We start from the raw sequence: 22626 nt of genomic DNA, 5'->3' as shown, positions 1-22626 counted from the left end.
CTGGTTTAACAAACATTTTCAGTTTTGGACATGAGCAGTATGTTATATAACTCCATTCATACATAAAAAATTCAGTACTGTAGTAATTATGACAGGAAGGTCTATGCACCCATCAGAATTTTAACCACTCTAGCATCTGTTATAATAATGATCATGATGATATAAATTAATTTGTGAATGTTAAGCTCTGTTTTTGTCACTAGTCTGTATATACCTTATGACAGCAAAATGCATTCAACTGCAATTTGCTATTTTAAATAGTTCATATTTAAATTTTAAATAATGTGGCCTTAAGAACTGAATATTCAGAATTTCTGAGACTATTAAGATTGTAATGCTTTAATAATACAAAGAGATCACTTAATATGTACAGAGGAAAAAGTGAACATTATTTTAATAATCAGCAATTATTCACATTATTTAAATAACAATATCATCATCATGACATAAATTTTTAGAAAGCAGCAATAGCTTTAACTATCCATTGAATAAATATATGAAAATGCATTCATTTTTGAATAGCTTGTATGTTTTCTTGAAAGACTGAATGATATATAATAACAAACTCTCTGAATGCAAAGTCTTTCATTTTCAAATGAAAAATGAAATTGTTTTCCATAGTAATGATATGTACTGGAGCATTGTTCACTTGTCCATAACTGTGAACAAAAATCCTAAGAATCAATTTCATGCATAATCTACACATATCATATATATTCTGTGAGTAGTAAAGAGAATTCTCTGTTAATGTCTATCCATGGATTTATAAACATTTTGCACAGTTATTCATGCAGTTCACAATCAAGCATCTTGCTAATGTAAAAGCACCATAATGCAGTCACAAAACATGCGTCATTATACAGAATACATGCGCATTACAAGCATCTGATACACAGACCTACATGTTTATATGCCTGTAGGGTAGAGTGTGTCCATAATTGGAACCCTGTAGGCATAATGTGCCCACAATAGTGCATGGCCTGTTTGGAGGGGACATCTAGCAAACTACACAGGGGTTGTGGGAGTAAGCACAAGTTCTTGTCCATTGTGGAGCACTGCTGTATGTAGTCATCAGCAGTTATGGACAGGAGTGATTCATACAAATATTAAGCTCATTGCCCATGATTGTTGAAAATATTACATTAGCATATATAGGTTCATAGGTACTTATTACTTATTAGGCCATTGATCTATCAGTGAGTATCTTAAAAAGCCCAGCTTTGCATTACCATGGTGGTTTTTCACCCCCCCCTTTTTTTAAACACCTTTATTGAATTATCACTTGGAACATAGGCAAGGTTACATCCATATAAAAGTAATTAAACTATATTAACATAAGCATTATTCTTCACATATATTGCTATACATCATATAACCTAATCAATATTACATAACCTATTCAATTCCTGTCTCTTTTTAACAAGAAACATGTTTATTAAACCATCACTTACTACTTAGGCAGTCAATCATTTTTATAAACGAAAACAAGCCACACAGACACAATACTAATTGCAAGCGTTTTGTATCACAATCCATACTGACACACTCCCAGCTGAAAACACTATACATCACTTGTTTTTAGCTCTTATATTTTGCATATAAATAACCCAGAAATAGGATGAAGAAGAGTATGTTGGGACATTTACGTTCTTCCCCTATCCATGATAGCTAGGGGTACTAAACCAGGAAGAAATTTGCAGTTGCCATCCATTTGTCTAAATTATATTTGAATAATGTAAGAGAGGTACTTTGCTTTATATGAATTAGAAGATGATTCTATATAAATAGTATTCACTGGGATACACGGGATATGTCAATGAAGGGATCCAGTTGATTGACTGTCCCCATTGGAAAGGGCTTAACCACATCACATTCGGGGGCAAGCAGGCTGTGGTTGAGACTGAGGATTTGTGTGCATTGTGATGGATTCCTCTATAGTTGGTCACAGTGAAATTTGCTGAACTGCAGTAACCCCCAGGAACAAGCATCAAGTGGCAGAAAGTTGAATGTTGTTCTCCATAGGAAATTATTGTCAATGTGATTTCTAGGTGTGTGCAGGCAATGATTTGTTTCTTTTTGAGGTTTCGTCTTCTGTCAAGTTGGTGTGATAATGGGGTTGGCATACCTAAGTTCAGTGGGGGGAGGTTGTCCCCCTGATTAGAGGTGCAGGAGGGCTAGATAAATCATTCACCTTTCTGAGTCTCAGGCATTACCTTTGGTATTCTGGATCATTGGCTTTGTAGAAGTCGGCAATTGATTGTAGAACCTTGTGCTGCACATGGAGATGTATTTTTGCATCTATCTGAGAAAACATAATTTTTCTGTGTGCTGTCAGCACAAATAAAAATGATGTAGGTGCTCAGCTACCAACATATCCACCATTGTTTGGTCATCATATGCCAGGCTGTGGGGTTCTGTGCTTTCTGTCTTTGGCTGGATACCCATAATTTCCTGCTGCTGCTCTTGACTGCAGTCTGTTATTTACACATTTGTGAATAAACAGACTATTATACAATGACTGGCCATTAGCATTCAAAAACGAGCACACTGATTGGCCAGCCCAAGCAGAGTGCCCGATGTAAATCCCACAATATACCAACAGAAAAAGGTCTGATCACCCAGACTTCTTTCCATTGGTATATTGTTTAAATTTTATTTTTAGTTCTTAAAAAATAAAAATAAAATCTTTAGCTTGACTCCGGACATACCAGAGAGGCAGCTTGGACAAAATACTAGGGAAATCAGGTATGTTATTTCCTGATATCCCTTGTATTTCTTCCATTCTGTCGCTCTCCGACCCCTAAACTGCCCTAAAGGTTTTTTTTTTTTAATTAAAAAAAAGAAAGAAAACAATAACGGAGCAACAGAGACTTTCTTTTCTCCGTTGCTTCCATTTCAAAGCATTGATGTACTGGGTATGCATGGAAATGCAAGTCCCATATGCATGCGCAGTACATCAATACAGGAAGCAGTATACCATCAGCTGCGGAAGAACAGTAATGCGCAATTATACAAAGACATTATTTAAGAAAAATAAGTATTTTTTTTCTTAAATAATGTCATTGTATAATAGCAATAACTGACTCTGTGGTTGTGGTATATTGAAATTTACCCACGGTTGGCTTTATTTAATCACTCGAGCTTCACTCTCATGACTAAACCACACCAGCCATGGGTACATCTTCAATATACCACACTAACATCGTTGGTTATTGCTATAATAACCTCCATTTGTGTGGCAGCTGTTATGTAAACTCCTTTGATACACTGTTGTGTATGTCCTCATTTCATTGCACACAGCTTGATCTAGGACTTGTGTAAGGCTGTGATAAGTGGTCTGTATTACTTACCATCTCTGTGTGACTACAGACCAAGGGTATGATTCATACCCTTATGTATTTCTAAATATTTTCTTTGTGCAAATTGTGGTTATAAAAGACATTAAAGCCAAATGCTACTGGCATGATCATGTCAACTGAATTCTGAAGTGCTTTAGAATTTACTTAAATATGAGAATCTGAGGGATGCTTGCCTCTTCCTGTGTGCCATACTGTATTTACCCAAAGCCTACCTTCATGCTTGTGATTATGTGCTCTATAGGTTGTAACTTCCTGTATGAAAGAACACTAAAAAATGTGTTCATAGGTTTACAGGTTCATACTTGGTAACCAGTCTCATTTGGAGCCCAGCTGGTAACTATTCATTATTTGTTTCCTCTGTCTATAACACCCATAGTAGATGGACCAGTGGTACATTTATTGATTACCTGCTTTACTCGACATGGAGTAGGATTCCATTCTTACAAGTACAGATGCCTTTGGGACAGAAATATGTCCCACCACCACCACCAGGCTCCGTTAATTTAGATCCATTCATTGAGTGCTGGTAGTTTTATAATTTCACAATTATGCCAGAGGCTAGAAAATTGCCAAGAGTGTTCACCTCCACATACTTCTTAATTTTACTCTGTAATCATTGACAAAGGCAAGGATAGTGAGAGACTAAAGACCAAAATTAGTGACATCGTTTAAATATTACAGTAATTCACCACAAGTTTTTCACTGATATACATTTTCTGAACAGTTATAACAATGAAACTCTAATATCTCTCATTATTAGCTGACAGCAATCTTGAGTAATTTACAAGAAAACCAGATATTTTACAAGGAACAAGTAAAAAATATTATGCAAATTAGCGATTTTTTCACAAAATCACATAAAAATCAGAGAAATAGTTCTCAGTACCCACCATGTACTCAGAATCATTTGATTCTGTAGTTAATATGGAGTCACCTGTATTGGCAGCATGTTTAAATATACATGACATTTCTTTTTTATTAGCCCTGTTGCTCTTCCTTAACCTATTTGAACTATCTGGAGTCTTTATTGTACATTGCTCTAGTTTCTACTTGCATATCCTTTTATTTTTTAACCTTATGTCTCTCAGTATACAGGACACTTTAAAATGGTAGTTCAACTATTTCAGTGATTAGTGCTACTTGTGTACTTCTTTCATTGACTTCAAAGTCTATTTTTTTTCATTTTCCACTTTACTGACTGTTTTGTTGGTTAATCTCATGTGATCATTTCTTCCTCATTGTTTAGTAATTGTTTGTGAATCATGTTCCCGTTGCTTCTCGGTTACCTGACTTCGGTATTTATGCACTCCCTAATGCAACATTTCCACATTATCGGGCCTTTTAATGAACAGGCCCTCAGCCATTAGTATATCACAACCAGAAACAAAAAATGTGAAGCTCTTTCTAGTACTATGCTACAATCCTTAAATTTGTTTCTAGGCCCCAATGCTTTGACATACTTTGTAAACCCTCGTGTAGACTTTCTTGTCTTGAACAACCATTGCTAACCCTTGATAGTTTGGTTTAAATTCATATCTCTCCTTAGCCATTCATATATTAAATCTTGATCAGCACATGGTTAACACAGCATTACTCTGTGCAAGTCACTATAATTGAGAGCAGCCCAATTTTCTTCCCTTTTCTTTTGTAAATAATTATTACATTCTTTCTTTTTGAAACACTTCTGATAATCTGAGCAAACATACTGCATTCATGGTTTAGAACCTTCACTGTGTTTGGACCTGACAATGTCAGCAAATTTAGATGCAGCTCCACAGGTAGCCAATTTCTAGGAGGCCCATACCTCATTCAGATTGGAGAGTATACAATCTTAAGATATGCTGTTTTTTTATAAATCCATGGATAAGTATGCAGCACTTTTCTTATTTACTTGTCCATTTGATCCAGCACTTTTTGGGGGCCAGACAATTCTGTCAAAGTAATAAGTTAGAACAAGAAGAACAAGATAATTTATTTGATCCTAGATGGCAATGCAACATTCATTATTTTTAGTCTTCTAAAACATTCCTTTCTTCATCTATTCCCTACTATTTTTGGAATCATGATGGACTATTTTGGAATCATAACTGATGTCCTTATCTCCAAGTGTCCTGATGTTACATTTACTAACAATGAAACTGAAGTCATTACAACTGCACCAGGTGTATATATATTTAAGCCATCTTAGAGAAGTTTTGCATGTTTAATGATGTAATTATATTATTCATAGGATCATATGATTGCAGCATGTTACTAGGCTAATGGGCCTTGAATCTTTTTTCAGCCTAGCCATTCATGCCCAAATTTTCCCAGTTATCAATGCTAATAGACTAGAAAGGATTTGGTATGTGCTTGTTACTTAGGCATCTACAAACTACCCCTGTCCACAAGGGCGGCAGGTGACAAGCCTGGGATGAATTTGTGATTTCCCATCCATTTGGCCCAAACTGTATTTGAATAGGTTTGTGGAAGAGCTCTGTCTCTCATGAATGGGGGAGTCTGTTCCAGAGAAAGGGTAATCTCTGAGATGCATACCTTTCCCTCCAAAATATATTGTTTATGTCACAGATTAGGATTAGATCCTTAGATCAGGTAATTCTAGTGCTATTTGTTTTGCAAATGTGCAGCAAATCCCATCAGGGCTGGATCAAAAAATGCCTTGTAGGTTAGGCATAGATCACGTCTCAATAGTCTGTAGGAGTATGCATTAGTCAGGTTCATACTGAAGAGTGCACTGAACTCAATTATTGGCCTAATGAGGGCTGAGTATAGTGGGACTGTGATCTCCTTAGGTCTGGATGCCATGCCCTTACTTATAAGATGTGCCACACAGAAAGATTTTCTTACTTCCATGGGCACATGGTGATGGTGATGAACATTCAGGTTTTTGTCAACCTGCATTCCCAAGTCACTTACCACAAGGTCTAGTTTTAGGGGAGTGTTATCAATGTTGTAATTTGCAAGGGTACTAGTCTTCCCAAAAGGTAAAATTATACATTTTTTCATTGTATTTTAGGCCTTGGTTCTTGTAACAGTTATTTGTCTGTGATAGATCTTCCTTGAGGATGTCAACATCTGTGAGGGAATTCATTGATTGCACCCAGTTTGCAGTCATCAGCAGATCTGATCATCCAGTGGTCCTTTACATTTGCCTTGACTTCAAAGAAGTATATTCCAAACAGGAGAGGTCCCAGTATCGAGCCTTCTAGGACACCACTAGCAACAGGCTTCTTAGTGGAGGTGGATTCCCCCACCCTAACTTCATGCATCCTATTTGTGAACCATCTCCATTGGGTGACAAAAGGGTGTATGCCTAAATCTGTGACTTTGTTTATAATATCTGAGTGAGGTTTTGTGTCAGATGCTTTTGCTAGGTCACAGTAGTTAGTATGTGCCATTTTGCCCTCATCCATGGCTCTTGTGACCTTCTCAAAGAAGTCCACCAAGGTTAGTACGCATGACTTGTCCTTGACAAAGCCATACTGGGATGGCTTCAGTATTTGAAGATTTCCTATGTCTTTATCAGGTCTACAATACTTCTTTCCTTGCATATAAGGCTGATCAAAAGTATGCATCTGTAGTTCACTGGGTCTGTTGATGCTTTACCTTTGTGTAGAGGGATGATAGTTACACTTCTCCATTCCCTAGGGATGAAGCTTGTCTGGAGGCTGTGGCTGAATCAAGATTGTAGTGGGACTGACAGGTCATGGTTCAAGCTATTTAGGAGACACCTGGGATATTATCAGGACCCACTGATGCAGTGTTTCTAGGTCTGGAGAGGGCAGTGAGGACCTCTTCTTTAATGATTGTTGGGGGTAAATGGTAGATGGTATTTCCTGGGGGGGGGCTGCTGCTGATGGGGGAGGAGTTAAACTGGAGCTAAAGTTAACATCCTGCAAATTTGCTATATTCCCCCAGTTCACTATAGGAAGTTGCATTTACTATTAGTTCAGCACACTTTCGGGTGTTTTTTTAAGGTTGCATACATAACTGAAAAATCCCTTGTGGTTATAGGCCTGGGAGGCTGATTTTGTCTCAGAGTTGACTTTGGTGAACCTGATTAGTACTCTGAGTTGCTTGCTGGGACTGATGAGTGATTTTTTTATTTTTTATTTTTTTGTTGTTGTTGTCTTTTGGACATAACCCTTCCTATTTCTGGACAGAATTTTCTTTCTTTTTTTTTTTTTCAAATCATTTTTTATTTATTTAAATACAAATATGAAAACATGAGCAGTATTCGAAAACATTATATCACACAAAAATATGTACAATATATACAATAAAATAAAAAGAATCAAAACTAAGCAAACATAAACTTATCTAAATTGCAGTTGAAGAATACCTGAAGTAAAGTTAAGGCAAAGAATCAAATTAACTTGAAAATATTATCAAATCCAATTAACTAAATATAAAGGAAAGAGAGAGCTGCCAGCTAGAATGTATATAACACTTGCAACAAGGATAGATGATGGTTGTACATATACTAGCTTTTCACACCAAAAGGCTAAGGGTGCATATCCCCACTTTGTATAGATAACAAAGGAGATAGCCTAAATATTATTGTATACAATAGATTAAGTCAAAAAGGCATTTCCAGATTTTAACATAAAGAGCCTTTTTCCGTTGATTTTTTGTGATAATTTTTTGTGCTGCAATATATGCAGTGGCCATCTCCTTGAATTCATTCCAATTAAGTTTTGTGCGATCTAACCAGTTTTTAGTGATATATAACTTGATCAGGGAGCACAAAATGATTAAGACATGTTTTTCTAGTCTCAAGAGTTTGATAGTAGGTATATGAAGAATTGCTAGTTCCCAGGAGAGTGTGGACTTGTGGTAGCCCATTTTTCCTAGACGAACTTTTAATGATGTCCAGAGTCTAGAGGAATATTTGCAGGACCAAAGTACATGCAGAAGGTCAGCTCTTGGATAAGAGCAGCAGGTACAGGAGGAGGAATTTTTAGAATCAAAGCTGTTCAACATTGTGGGTGTATAATAGGTATTGTTGAATACCATTAATTGTGTGTATATAAGTTTTTTAAGTGGAGAGAAATCTAAAGTGTTTTTAATCGCAGATAGTTTTTGTTCCTCTGTAAATGAAGTTCCACAATTATTCCAGTAGTTGGAGAAAAGGCATCCTGAATTGTGTATAATAGGGTCTATTAGTTTATAAGCCTTGGAGAGCATTTTAACTGGGCTTAACAAAACTTGTATAATTTCATACGTTTTGCCAATAGCCTGTTCATTGACCGAGATATGGGTAAAGTTTGATGTAACTAATTCCCTTAGTTGGCGTAAAATGATCGTATATTTCTTATTCGTTTTGAGGATTGATCTTAGATCCGAAAGTTTTATATCTTTATGCTGTAGTAAGTCCCATACCGTAATATCTTTGATTATTGGGAAGTCTGCAAGATTGATCATTCTATTATTGATCTTGATGTTGGGATTTAAATGTAGAGGTTGAATTAAAGAGAGAATTTTGTCAAACTTAAGGAGTTTTATTAAAGACTGGAAAACCTTAATGTTATGTTTTAATGTAGTACAAAATTTATAGTTACTGAGAGCTTCTGGAGTTAGAAAGGGAAGAGCATTAGGATTAAATTTATATGTTAAAACATACTGAAACATAATTTCATCCAAGAAGGAGAGGAAATGTAATTATTCTGAGTTAGTTTTGAGATTAACAGAATTCTATTTGCGCAAATGATCATATAGTAAAGCTGAAAATTAGGTAATCCCAAACCACCTCTGTCTTTAGGATAAACTAGCCTTCGATAAGAAATCCTAACTGATTTAGGAAAACAAATAAATTTGGCTAATTCCTTATCAAACTTAGAGAAGAGAGCTTTTGAAATCGTAAGATTTGCAGCTCTGAACTGGTAAAGGAGTCTGGGAAGTATGTTCATCTTCACTATCGCGGCTTTGGAAAGAAACGATAAGTTCATTAGTTCCCATCTACGGAGGTCTTGTATTATAATAGACCACGTTTTGAGAAGATTTTTTTGTGTCATGGAAGTTTGGTTATGATCAAAATGAATACCAAGATAATAAATGTTAAAGGATGTCCGAAAAGGAGAATCTGAAAAGTAGTATGGTTTATGTCCCACCATATTAATAGGAAAAATTTGTGATTTTTTATGATTTACTTGATACCCTGAGGCCTTCAAAAAATTATCTATAGTAGTGATTATTTTACTTAGGTCTGTATTGGGATATTGAAAGTATAGGTTAAGATCGTCAGCGAATGCTGAAAACACCAACTTAGTATTCAAAACATTTGGAATCGAGTGATGGGTATTTTGTATTAAGTAGAGAAAAAAAGGTTCAATGAACAAATTGAAGAGGAAGGGGGATAGCGGGCAACCTTGTCTTGTGCCATTCATAATTTTAATAGGATCCGACAAAATTTTGTTAATATAAAGATAGGTAGAGGAATTTCTGTAAAGAATTTTAATCATATCAGAGAAACTACTAGGGATATTGAAACAGTCCAAGGTTAGAAATAAAAAGTCCCAATTAACTCTATCAAATGCTTTAGAAGCATCCAAAGTTAACGCATATATTGGGTTTTTATCTTTCTTCATCAACTGAATCATGGAATCAAGGGTTAGTGTATTGTCCCAGGTGTGTCTTTGTGATGTGAATCCAGCTTGTTCAGGAGATATTAAAAAGGGCATGATTTTTTTAAGTCTGTTAGCCAAAATCGTTGAAAAAATCTTTATATCAATATTAGTTAAAGAAATAGGTCTGTAATTATTAGGGTCTGTTTTATCATGTTTGTTTTTCAGAATTAGAATGGTTTTTGAGGTGTTCCAGTATAGGTCAGTAATACCAAATTTTATGATGTGATTAAAAATTTTTAGCAGAAGAGGGGAGATGATTCTATTAAAGGCTCTATAGAAGTCTGGAGTGAAGCTGTCCGGACCAGGGGACTTTCCTAATTTAAGATTTGCAATAACTTCTTGGATTTCTTGAAGAGTTAAAGGGGCAGAGAGTGCGACACATTGATTATCATCCAATGTAGGGAACTTTAAAGAGTTCAGAATGTTCTCCATATATGAGTCCTGAGGTGAGATCACTTTCCTGCCATAGATATCTGAGAATAAGGAAGAGAATAGTTTTATTATTTCTGAGTCAGATTTATATAATTTATTTTGGTATTGGATGATGGAAATCCTTGGATTAGTTTGGTTAGATTTTATGATTCTGGACAGAGTTTTGGAGGGAATTTGTGCCCATTCTGCATAAGTTGCAATACATTTTTGTTCAAGCAAAGATAAATTTTGCTGGTGAAGTACCAATAATTCTTTTTGAGTGTCACTTATCATTTTATCTAATATTGTGCCCGGGCACGTTATTTAGAATTTTCTTTCTTTAGTTGTACCACCTATTTATGCTGGAGGGGGGTTGTCCACCAATGTGGCTTGTTTGTGCAGTTTGTCCTAAGTTTATTTCCAGTTGGACTTGCTGCTTCTGTGTAGTTATTTACATGCTTGTATAGGATTTCCATAAACTCTTCTGCATAGCCACTGAGTTTTCTGAATTTGGAAGGGCTTGGAATTTAGCTACGCCTTCACCTGATTGGAAGTAATTAGCCTTGGAAAAGATTTTAAACATTCTGGGGTTTGCTGGGAGTTCTGGGAGTTCAGTATTTATATTTATTTCAACGGTTAATGGTTTGTGATCTGATCCGATCAATGAGGGCATTACACAAGGGGGTATACAACATTCCTCCATATTTGTGAATACCAGATCCAGGATATTTGCACCCTAATAATTGTGGAGACTAGTTGCTCCAGGCTGTTTGCATTCACAAAATCTAGGAAACTTTGAGCCTACATGTTGGTGGTCATGTATGTGTCCCAGTTTATGGTAGGATAGTTGAAATCACTCATAAGTATGGTGTTGGGCTGAATTGTGAGCAGATCAAGTACATTCAATTATGTGTCATGGTTATCCTGAGTCATACAGGGGGATCTAGCTAGGAAGGATATGGTACTAGTCTTTACCTTACAGTTTGTTGGACATGGAGTAGCTCAAGCATGTCATATTGTTTGACAAATCTTGAGGTGTGCTTTCTTTATATGTAAATTGATACACCTTTACCTCTTGACGCTTCTTGTGCACTAGCTGATCTAAATGTTTGGAAGGCATGATAGACTTGTACTGCCAGGATGGCTTCCATAATTTTAAACCATATCTTAATAAATGCACAGATGTCAATACTCTCCTGGGTGAGGAGTTCTTCCAGGGAGTGGAGCTTCTTGTTGAGACTCCTTGCATTGAGCTGTAACACCTTTAGTTTATCTTGTGTAGAATTTACTATGTTACTATGTTGGAAGATTTATCCAATTGGCATTGCCTAGAAAAGGCACAATAGGGGTAGACAATGTGTTAGCCAATATATGAAAGTAGTATGGTCTGCCAATCATGTCCTCTCAAGCTGACAAGTATTGGACCCCCCCTAGAATGGCACTAGTTACTAAGTCAATTATCTTTTGTTTATATTGTGGTATCACACATGAAAAGGTAGAATGCTGTGCAATGCTAGGCACATACGTGTCTGGGACACATAATCTGGAAAGCTCTGTTCTCATCTCCCTTCATATAGTCATTGGAGGTATGTCTCAGGCCATTAACACCTACATGGATTATGATAGAGTCATACTGGTACTTGTGGCCCAATGTCCTGAGCATATGTGTGATTTAGCAGATCCTTGCTCCCAGTAGCAACCATCTATGACTGTCTCCTTGCTCATCCTGGTGAGGGGGCATCATTGTGTCTCAGAACAGAGTATCCAGTGACCAATATATTGGCTCATGTTGCAGTTTGCCTTAAGGGCTTAGAGGTTCAGATGTTGTGAAATGTGGTTGTACGAGTCCTTAGAGTGTTGTCTTTGTAAAGTGTTTGGGAGTTTGCTGAGCCCAACATATGGGAGGCCTTTGAGGTTTGGGTAGATTGCATTTAAAAGCCTCAGAATGTGTGAGTGTATGTATCTGATCTATAGTAGGCGTAGTGTGTGTGGTATTGGCAACCTGTTTGGAAACATCACTGCATGCGAAAGCTTTGCTTCCAAAGACATAGTGCAGTTACATCTCTTGCAAACTATATCAGTCTGTTTAAGAATAAGGTGGTTGTCGGTAAACATGATGCAATTTCTATATTGTCAGAAGATGTCCATTTTCATCAAGCTGGCTACGGAGAGAATAGGAAAGTGCACATCCATTGCCGTGGTTCCTCTTTTTTGTGATCTCAGAGGTGATGCATTCGGGTTTAGAGTTTTTGGGCTGAGAGGGGAAGTCTGTGTTTGATCTAAAACAACACTGTTTGATTAATGGGTACTTTTCCTTTAAACCCTTACCACGCATTTTCAGTCCCAGATCGGCATGTCTCGCCTTATTCCTCAGTGAGCTGTGCAGATCCTTCAGACCCGTGGACATTTCAAAGTTTATTTTTCTAATAAGTTAAAATCATTTTCTTTCTACTAGTTGAATATGTGGTCTGTTCTGCAAAAATCTCAAGTTCTACTATGACATTATCTTACTCTCAGTGTAAGAGAAGATGACACTATACAGAAGATATTCATCATCCATGTCAAAAAAGTACCACCTCTACACATGAAAAGGAAAGATGTAAGATAGGAAACATTAAGAATATTATAGATAAAACCACACAAAAATATCCCTAATATTCAGGGCACCACCAGATTCTGGATAAAATGTTTGTCCTATTCCTCCATTTCATCCACTCATGCTATAAATCTGGGAGTTTTCAGCTAACAAGTAATACATTTTACCATCACTTCTTACTTTAGAAAGAAAATATTAAACTAACATCTTTATTCTACCAACTTTCTAAGTCAATTGTATCAATATTTAAAAGTGTCCTATTTTTCTCTTTAACCCAGATCCTGACATGTGTTAATGCTGCAAACCATAGCTCTCACATCAGCGGGACAAAAGGCCAAAATTAGGACAACTGTTAAAATGCTAAAAAAAATAACAGAACAAAAGGTTCAGCATCAGCATGCCCTTTCTGCACAAGATGAAGTAAGAAAAGTCTACTAACTGTAATCTCCCAATGACTTAAAAAAAAGCCACACACACACGTACACACACACACACACACACACACACACACACACACACACACACACACACACACACACACACACACACACACACACTATGATAGCTGGCACAAAAGAATAAGGCAACATCAGGGACAGCTGAGAGGAATGTTGCACCTGTTTTCGGCTTGCATTTTTTATACAAGCTATCAAAAGTAAAAATCCCTGTATTCTGAAACGAACATCTCAGGATTCTGTTCAAAGATTGTGTAAAACCTTTTTTTTTTTTTCCAAGATGGCTGCTGACTAGGAAACACTGTCTTCTGTGTGCTCTTTCTACTGCAAAACAATCTACTAAAATCACCTGCTGCCGCTACATTAAAAATTGAAAAAAAGGCTTTTTCATAACAAAGTTAATCATAGTCTACTTACCTTTCAAAAAATTTTGCTGGAACTGTGACTCGGAAAGGTTGTATATCTCCTCTTCCACCAAGGCTGCAGTAGTACTCACAGCCAGATGTGCTTAGGCCGGACAGCATGGCAAGGAATCTATAGAAGCACAAACAAATAAAGGAAGGAAAAGAAAAGGGGAAAAACAAAAATCTGTTCAAGATGGAACAAATGGAGGCACAATCTTCGAAAACTAGATTATCAGTAATTATGTCTCCAGAGAAAGAAGCATCCACCAAAAGGCAGAAAACAATCAAATCACAGCCTGAGAAAAATAAGGGTGAACATCCCTTCACAGTTGAGTTCTCAAGACACCACTATCTCCACTTCAGTCTGAAATACAAACATTTTCCTCAAAACTAACCCTTTTTGGCAACAATCTGGAACAAATCATTCCAAGATTAGACCAAAATGAAGCAAAAATATTGGACAATGAAATCAAAATACAGGAACTTCAGAAAACTACTTCTACAAATGAAGCTTCTATAAAAGACATGCAACAAAAAATAATTGATCTAGAGGCTAGAACAAGGCGTAATAATGTGCTGATTAGAGGCGTTCCTGAGAAGTTTGAACAACCACAACTGCCCACCATTGCAGTGGAAATATTTGGACTCTTAATGGAAAACAAAGACCTTGCACAAACATTCACAACTGAAATAATACATAGGGCCATGAGAAAATCACAAGTTCTGGATACGCCTAGACAAATCTTCATAAGGTTACTCAATGCCTCTCATGCCCAATCGATCCTACAAGCTGCAAAATCTAAGAAGTTCATTATGTGGAGAGGTTCAAAAATTACATTTGCTCAGGACTTGCCGTTTCCTATAAAACAAGAAAGACAATCCCTCTCACCCTTCTGCAAGTTTCTCATAAATAAAAACATTAAATTCCAGATGAAATATCCAGCCACCTTATCATTCCAGCATAAAAATGTAACGCACTCTTTAAAAAAAACCTACAAGAAGTGAAATCTACGTTCCTCAAAGCATTTGGTGAAACTCCGACTTCCTCCTACTAAGCATGAAACAGGAATGCTTATGTGCCTTTCTATTTAAATGATGAATTAGACAAACAAATAATTTTCAAATAAACATAAAAACTCTTACATGTCTATAAGCCTCGAGATGCTGAACAAACCATGATGGATCGTAATACCAGTGGTAAAATCATCCCCTCAACTCTTAGACTTGAACAAGGTACCTTTTCTAATCTCTTGTTTTCATTCATCTCCCTTGGCCACATCCAAGTTACCATTTCAACATTCGAATGCTAGGCCAAGAAACTGTGGGTCCTAGTAAACCAGTGACTCTTGACCTCCAAGCGCAACCAGCAAATATGTTCTACAGGAACACTCTTGCCTCTCCAATGAGCCAGCTTGACCTGCACAGTATGAGCTCCACCGCAAAAACAGGATTTCCATTCACCTGTCTGCACTCTCTAAACTGGAAAGTGCAAGTTCTGGTAACTGTGGGGAAGGAATAAGGTCTCTCTGCAAAGCTCCAACATGGGCCATAAGTGTTTGTTATCAGGATGTCCACTGAGTGAGCCTCGACGTCAAAGTGGGACTTCCAAACAGCTGTCTGCATGATCTGGATTGATAAGAGACAGCTCCACTTGCTGTGGGGAAGGAAAAGGTCATTATTGAATACTTCTGAAGTTATCTCATCCACTCGGGTAGGGGGTAGAAAAGATACTGACAGACAGACAGAGAACTAGAGAGCCATATGGAAAGATTTTTTTTTCTCAACAGCTCTTCTGTACTTCAGTATGGCATCTAAATTTTGTTTTCTGCTAACAGTCTTAGGAGCTAGACATACAAAAAAGACAAACATGTATTGTCCAGCAGCTGTTCTTCTAAACGGTTTCAGTTTATCTGAACATTGCTTTTCACATTTGATAAGCCACAACTTTAAATTTGTTATTTATTTATTTATTTTAGTTACATTTATTTTTTGAAAAGAAATGTTACTCATTTTGCACTTTGACTTAGCTAGTTACAATTTTTTTTTTTTTAGGTAAGATAGAGAGGAAACTGAAATAGACAAAAAATCCCACAGAGATAGGGAGAATGTGCAAAAGAACACAAAGACAGTGACTAGAGGTCAGAACTAAAGCTAGATCTATGGGCCTGAGAGGCACTTACCACTAAGCCACTGTGAAGCAAAACTGGGCCCTGCAATTTATATGAATTAAATATACCTTATCCGAATAATGGGATTTTTTTTTTTAAGTTACATAATTAATTTGGGGCAGATTCAGTAAAGCACTATTGTGCATCAAATGACAATCATCATCATCTTCTTTCAGCTGTTCCCGTTAGGGGTCACCACAGCACATCATCTGTTTCCATTTCTTCCTGTCCTCTGCATCTTGCTCATTCACACCAACTGCCTGCATGTCCTCTCTCACCACATCCATAAACCTTATCTTAGGCCTTCCTTTTTTCCTCTTTCCTGGCAGCTCCATCCTTAGCATCCTTTTCCCAGTATACCCAGCATCCCTCCTCAGCACATGTCCAAACCAATGCAATCTTGCCTCTCTTGCTTTGTCTCCAAACTGTCCAACCTGAGCTGACCCTCTAATATACTGATTCCTAGTCCTGTCCATTCTAGTCACCCCCAGTGCAAATCTTAACATCTTTAAGTCTGCCACATCTAGCTCTGACTCCTGCCTTTTCGTCAGTGCTACCGTTTCCAACCCATATAACATAGCTGGTCTCACTACCCTCTTGTAGACCTTCCCTTTCACTCTTTTTGGTACCTGTCTGTCACAAATCACTCCTGACATCCTTGTCCACCCATTCCACCCTGCCTGTACTCTCTTCTTCACCTCTCTTCCACACTCACCATTACTCTGAACTGTTGATCCCAAGTACTTAAACTCATCCACCTTTACCAACTCTACTCCCTGCATCCTCACCATTCCTCTACCCTCTCTCTCATTTACACACATATATTCTGTTTTAGCTCTGCTGACCTTCATTCCTCTCCTCTCTAAAACATATCTCCACCTCTCCAGGGTCACCTCAACCTGGTCCCTACCATCACTACATATCACAATGTCATCTGCAAACATCATAGTCCACGGGGCCTCATGTCTAATCTCATCTGTCAACCTGTCCATCACCACTGCAAATAAGAAAGGGCTCAGAGCTGATCCTTGATGTAATCCCACCTCCACCTTAAACGTATCTGTCACTCCCACCGCAGTCCTCACCAATGTCACACTACCCTTGTACATATCCTGTACCACTCTTACATACTTCTCTGCCACTCCAGACTTCCTCATACAATACCACAATTCCTCTCTAGGCACCCTGTCATATGCTTTCTCTAAATCCACAAAGTCACAATGCAACTCCTTCTGACCTTCTCTGTATTTCTCCAACAACACTCTCAGAGCAAATATTGCATCTGTAGTGCTCTTTCCTGGCATGAAACCATACTGCTGATCACTAATCATCACCTCCCTTCTTAACCTAGCTTCCACTACTCTTTCCCATAACTTCAAGCTGTGACTGATCAATTTTATCCCTCTGTAGTTACTGCAGCTCTGCACATCACCCTTATTCTTAAAGATAGGTACCAAAACACTTTTTCTCCACTCTGCAGGCATCCTCTGACTTTCCAAAATTTCATTAAACAATCTGGTTAAAAATTCCACTGCCATTTCTCCTAAGCACCTCCATGCTTCCACTGGTATTTCATCCGGGCCAAAAGCCTTTCCATTCTTCATCCTCTTCATAGCTGTCCTTACTTCCTCCTTGCTAATCTGCTTCACTTCCTGATTCACTATCCCCACATCATCCAACCTTCTCTCTCTCTAATTCTCTTCATTCAGCAGCCCTTCAAAGTACTCTTTCCATCTACTTAACACACTCTCCTCACTTGTGAGTATGTTTCCCTCACTGTCCTTTATCACCCTTACCTGCTGCACATCTTTCCCAGCTCTGTCCCTCTGTCTAGCCAATCGGTACAGGTCCTTTTCTCCCTCTTTAGTGTCCAATATCTCATACAACTCTCTATATGCCTTATCCTTAGCCTTTGCCACATCTCTCTTTGCCATGTGCCTCATCTCCTTATACTCATGTCTACTTTCTTCATCTCTTTGACAATCCCAATTCTTCTTCGCCAGCCTCTTCCTCTGTATACTCTCCTGTATTTCTTCATTCCACCACCATGTCTCCTTGTCCTCCTTCCTCTGTCCAGATGTCACACCAAGCACCTTCCTAGCAGTCTCCCTTACTCGGCTGTAGTTACCCAGCTATATGGTAACTCTTCATTGCCTCCCAGTGCCTGTCTTAACTCTTCCCTGAACTCCACCTCACAATCACCCTTTTTTAACTTCCACCATTTAATCCTTGGCACTGCTTTCACAATCCTCCTCCGCTTCTTGATCACTAACATCATCCTGCAGACCACCATTCTATGCTGCTTAACTACACTTTCCCCAGTCACCACTTTACAGTCTCCAATCTCCTTCAGACTGGCCCTCCTACATAGAATATAATCCACCTGTGTGCATCTTCCTCCACTCTTGTATGTCACCCTATGCTCCTCCCTCTTCTTAAAATATGTATTCACTACAGCCATGTCCATCCTTTTCACAAAATCCACAATCATCTGACCTTCTGCATTCCTCTCCTTAACACCATACCTACCCATCACTTCCTCATCCCCTCTGTTCACTTCACCTACATGCCCATTGAAGTCCGCTCCATTCACTAGTCTCTCAGCCTTGGGTACACTCACCACCACTTCATCCAAATCATTCCAAAATTTTTCTTTCTCATCCATCGCACACCCAACTTGTATCGAATGACAATTCTATGCTGAAAAACTGGAAAAAAGTAAAACTTGTTAAATGCTTAGCTAGCATGAGACCCTATCTTAACAGTGCTTAGGGGTGCTTTGGAACTAACAGCTGACAGTGCCAGCTAGCAAAGAACAGCAGCAGAAGGTAAAACAGTTTTTTTAAAAAAATGGCTAGAATTTGACTCTGCCACACCTATAGAAGGTATGTCAGAAAGTGTCAAAGAGCTTTTGGGGGCTGTTTTCCTTTCTTCCAGAGGAGCACTTCATGTCTGCCTGATCCTGATTTTGCAGGACATCCCTAATTTTGCGTCAGATATTTGAACTGTGCCTCATAAAATGTTTGATTTTCTGGTTATTCACTGAAGATTACATTCAGTCCATAATGCCAGATATTCCAATTATATACTTCTTATACAAAGCCCCAATATGAGACGTAAGTGATTCTTGTCAAGAGGGAACTTCAAAATTCCTTTGTGCCTTTTTTTTCTTTTTTTTTTTTTTTAGGGAGGATTAAGCTGAGGGTATTTGTGGATAAATGAATTTTGAATATATCAATGAATGAATATATCAATGAAAGTATCAATGAATATATCAAGCGGTGCTCTCTCCATACTAGTTGAGGTCTGTAGTGACATATAACCAACTTAGAACAAATAATGCTTTATGAGGTCTTCGGTTATTTCTGGGTCAGAAAGGCCAAATGATCTGATATCCAAATAGTATCCTCGCTGTATATATCCTCATTTGATAAATATACTATATTTTATTGTCTTAAAAAGATAAGTGGGGTGCATAATTATTGTTCGGTTCCAAGTGCAAGGCTCCACTAGGGCCAAGCCTCTATAAACACAACAAAAAGCACTGGTCTAAAGGTCCACCTATTAAATAAAAGGAAAGGAACCCTAATATATCTTGACAGGTGTAGAGGTACTCTCACCCCTAAAATACACTATCTAAACCCTACTAAATTCACTTATGAGACATGGCTGTATTTTCCATTTAGGTAGTTCAGGGGGAGTCTGCTGTGCTGTCCTAAGGGGATAGCCACATCCTAATACTCTTGTAATGTCAAATCGCATTGTGTTAACCCTCTCAGAGAAAAAAAAAAGAGGGGAAGGAGGTGAGCTAGAAAGAAAAGTTAAAAACAAAAAAAAAAGGAAGAGAAAAATCCTTTTGATCAGATCAAACTACATATGCTGATGTAGACTATAAGCTAAAAAGTCAATTTACTACTGTTATTTTAGAGCAAGAAGCTCGAGTGTGTGTAGTGAGTTGGATTTTGGAATGTGGAGAATTTTTTGTAAAGTAGTTAATTTTGTAAATAGTTTCTTCTTATCTCTTTCAGATAATAGTAGAATGTGGTTAAGCACGGGGAGTGGTCTGAGAGAGGCGGCTGTCACTTTACCATACTATTGTTCTAAACTTACCTCAATTAAAGAAAATAGCCTTGTCTGCTATCAATCCAGTTACTTATCCCTAGCTAAGTTAAAACCCTTTTGCATGTAAATCGTTCTAACTCTAACAATAATAACCTGATTCTTCCATCCCACTAATTATTTGGCCAAATGTTATTGATAGACTCATGGAATATAAAAGGGTTACAAAATAATAGAAAAAGGAATCTAGTTCTACATTTAATCCAAAAATCTACTTTTGAAATTACTCTTATCCAGGAAACACACATGACAAAGGCCCAATGGGCGAATGATGTTAGAAAGAAATGGATAAAACAAATAATAGCTGCTGGTAATAGCACAGTCTCCAAGGGAGTAGCAATAATAGTTAAAAAATCTTTCAAAGGATCAGTAATAACCACTGGCTGGGACCCAAATGGGAGATGGTGTTACCTAACATGTTCTATCCTGTCCTACAAAAAGAAATACTTATACTAAATGTCGATAGTTCCTGCATTCACCATTCCTCGTTCTTATATGAAATCTATTCACTCATTGAAAAATTTCACAATCAACTATTGATCCTTGGAGGTGACTGGAATATGACAATCCAACCGGAACTGGAGAGAACCTGCAAAACCAATAAATAGCCCATAAGTACTACTAACACTATAAGAGATATAATTGATAATGTTAACTTGTTTGATCCTTTTGAACTCTTTAGAAACGACCCCACTATTAGTAACTACACATTCTTCTCAGCTTACCATAAATCCTGGTCCAGGATAGACTTTCTTTTTAATTTCAGCATTTTTCTCTTCCTATGAAATAATATATAGCAGTGACCCCAGAACTATTTCCGACCATGCCAAAATTAACCTACACTTAAATAGCTATAAACATAACTATGAGAATCACATCCCTACAAACTGGTCCTTTAATCCAAACCTTTTGAACAACATGACTCTCCATCGAGAAATTCAAGAGTTCCTGTCACAGACAATTGCTTCCTTTGAAATGTCCGATATACATCTAGATGTTCAATGGGCGGCAGCCAAAGCTACCTTAAGAGGTACCCTTATCCAAAAAGCCTCTCTAATCAAAAAACAATCTAAATCATGCACCATGGTGCTAGAAACAGAACTAAAAAAATTAGAATCAGAGTTGCAAACCAAGTTCTCTCTGGACATTGAGAAACAGATAACCACCATTCAAAAACAACTACATGAATTACACCTAAGTCATTACTCACATATGGAATCCAGTCTCATCCATAAGTATGCTGAATGGGCACAAGCACCTTTGAAGATCCTGGCTAGGATAATAAATGTCAGACACCCACCTACCACAATAAAACAAATTATTCATAAGGGTCATTCCTTTTTCACAGATAAGGAAATCATACAGGTATTTCAGGAAGTATACAAGGAAATTTATGGACCCCAAACACTTGAGTCAGAAGGTCTACAAGAATTTTTCCTAAATTAATTACAATTTCCAACAATAGCTGATACTCACATTAAATTATTAAAGGCACCTATAACCAGGAATGAAATCTCGATGGCCATTAACAAGCTGAAACCAGGTAAAGCCCCTGGACCAGATGGTTATGTGTCAGAATTCTATGAAACCTTTAAGCAAGTGCTTGCCTCCATACTACTTAAACTCTATAACCACACAATCCAGTTTGGTATATCCGATTTATATATCAACACCTCCAAGACCATTTTTATACTAAAATCAAATGACAACAACCTCAGCACTAATGACTATCGCCCAATTGCTTTAATTAACCTTGACATAAAGATTCTTTCATCTATTTTAGCAAATAGACTAAAAAGCATATTACCACATATTATATCCCATGACCAATTAGGTTTCATAAACAATAGGCATGTTTGGGATAACATTCTATCTATTGAAACTATAACCTATATAACAAAGTACGCCAAATCCCCCAAATATGCACTTTCTGTTGCTGCCCAAAAAGTTTTTGACAGGGTAAATTTAAACTTCCTCTTTAAAGCCATGAAACGCTTTTCCATCCCTGATGAATTCATCAGAACGGTTCCAACCCTTTACATTAAGGCCTCTACTACTCTCAACATAAAGAAAAAAAACCTCCAAACCAATTCAAATTATAAACTGTACAAGACAGGGATGTTCGCTGTCACCCTAACTATTTAATATCTATCTTGAAGTATTATTGCTAAAACTAAGTCAGAAAACATTCCACCATTCAATCTACTTATATAAAGTACCAGTGAAATACACCACCTTCGCAGATGATTTAAACATCTATTTAGAACTCCCTTCAACAGAACTGGAGAAAATTTTAAGTTCTATAGACAAATTTTCACAAATCACAAATTACGCCATCAATCCTAACAAATCAATAATCTTCCCACTAAACCCCCTTGGTCACAATGCATTTTTTATACCAGAAACAACGATCAAAGTTAATTACTCCCTAAAATATTTGGATATAACTTTTGCCCACCCCCAGCAAGAGCTAATTAATGGCAATTTG

This window comes from Protopterus annectens, chromosome 17.part0, assembly GCF_019279795.1.
Source record: "Protopterus annectens isolate FY-2018-M chromosome 17.part0, PAN1.0, whole genome shotgun sequence".
NCBI lineage: Eukaryota > Metazoa > Chordata > Ceratodontiformes > Protopteridae > Protopterus > Protopterus annectens.
Note: the sequence above shows the minus strand (reverse complement) of the source record.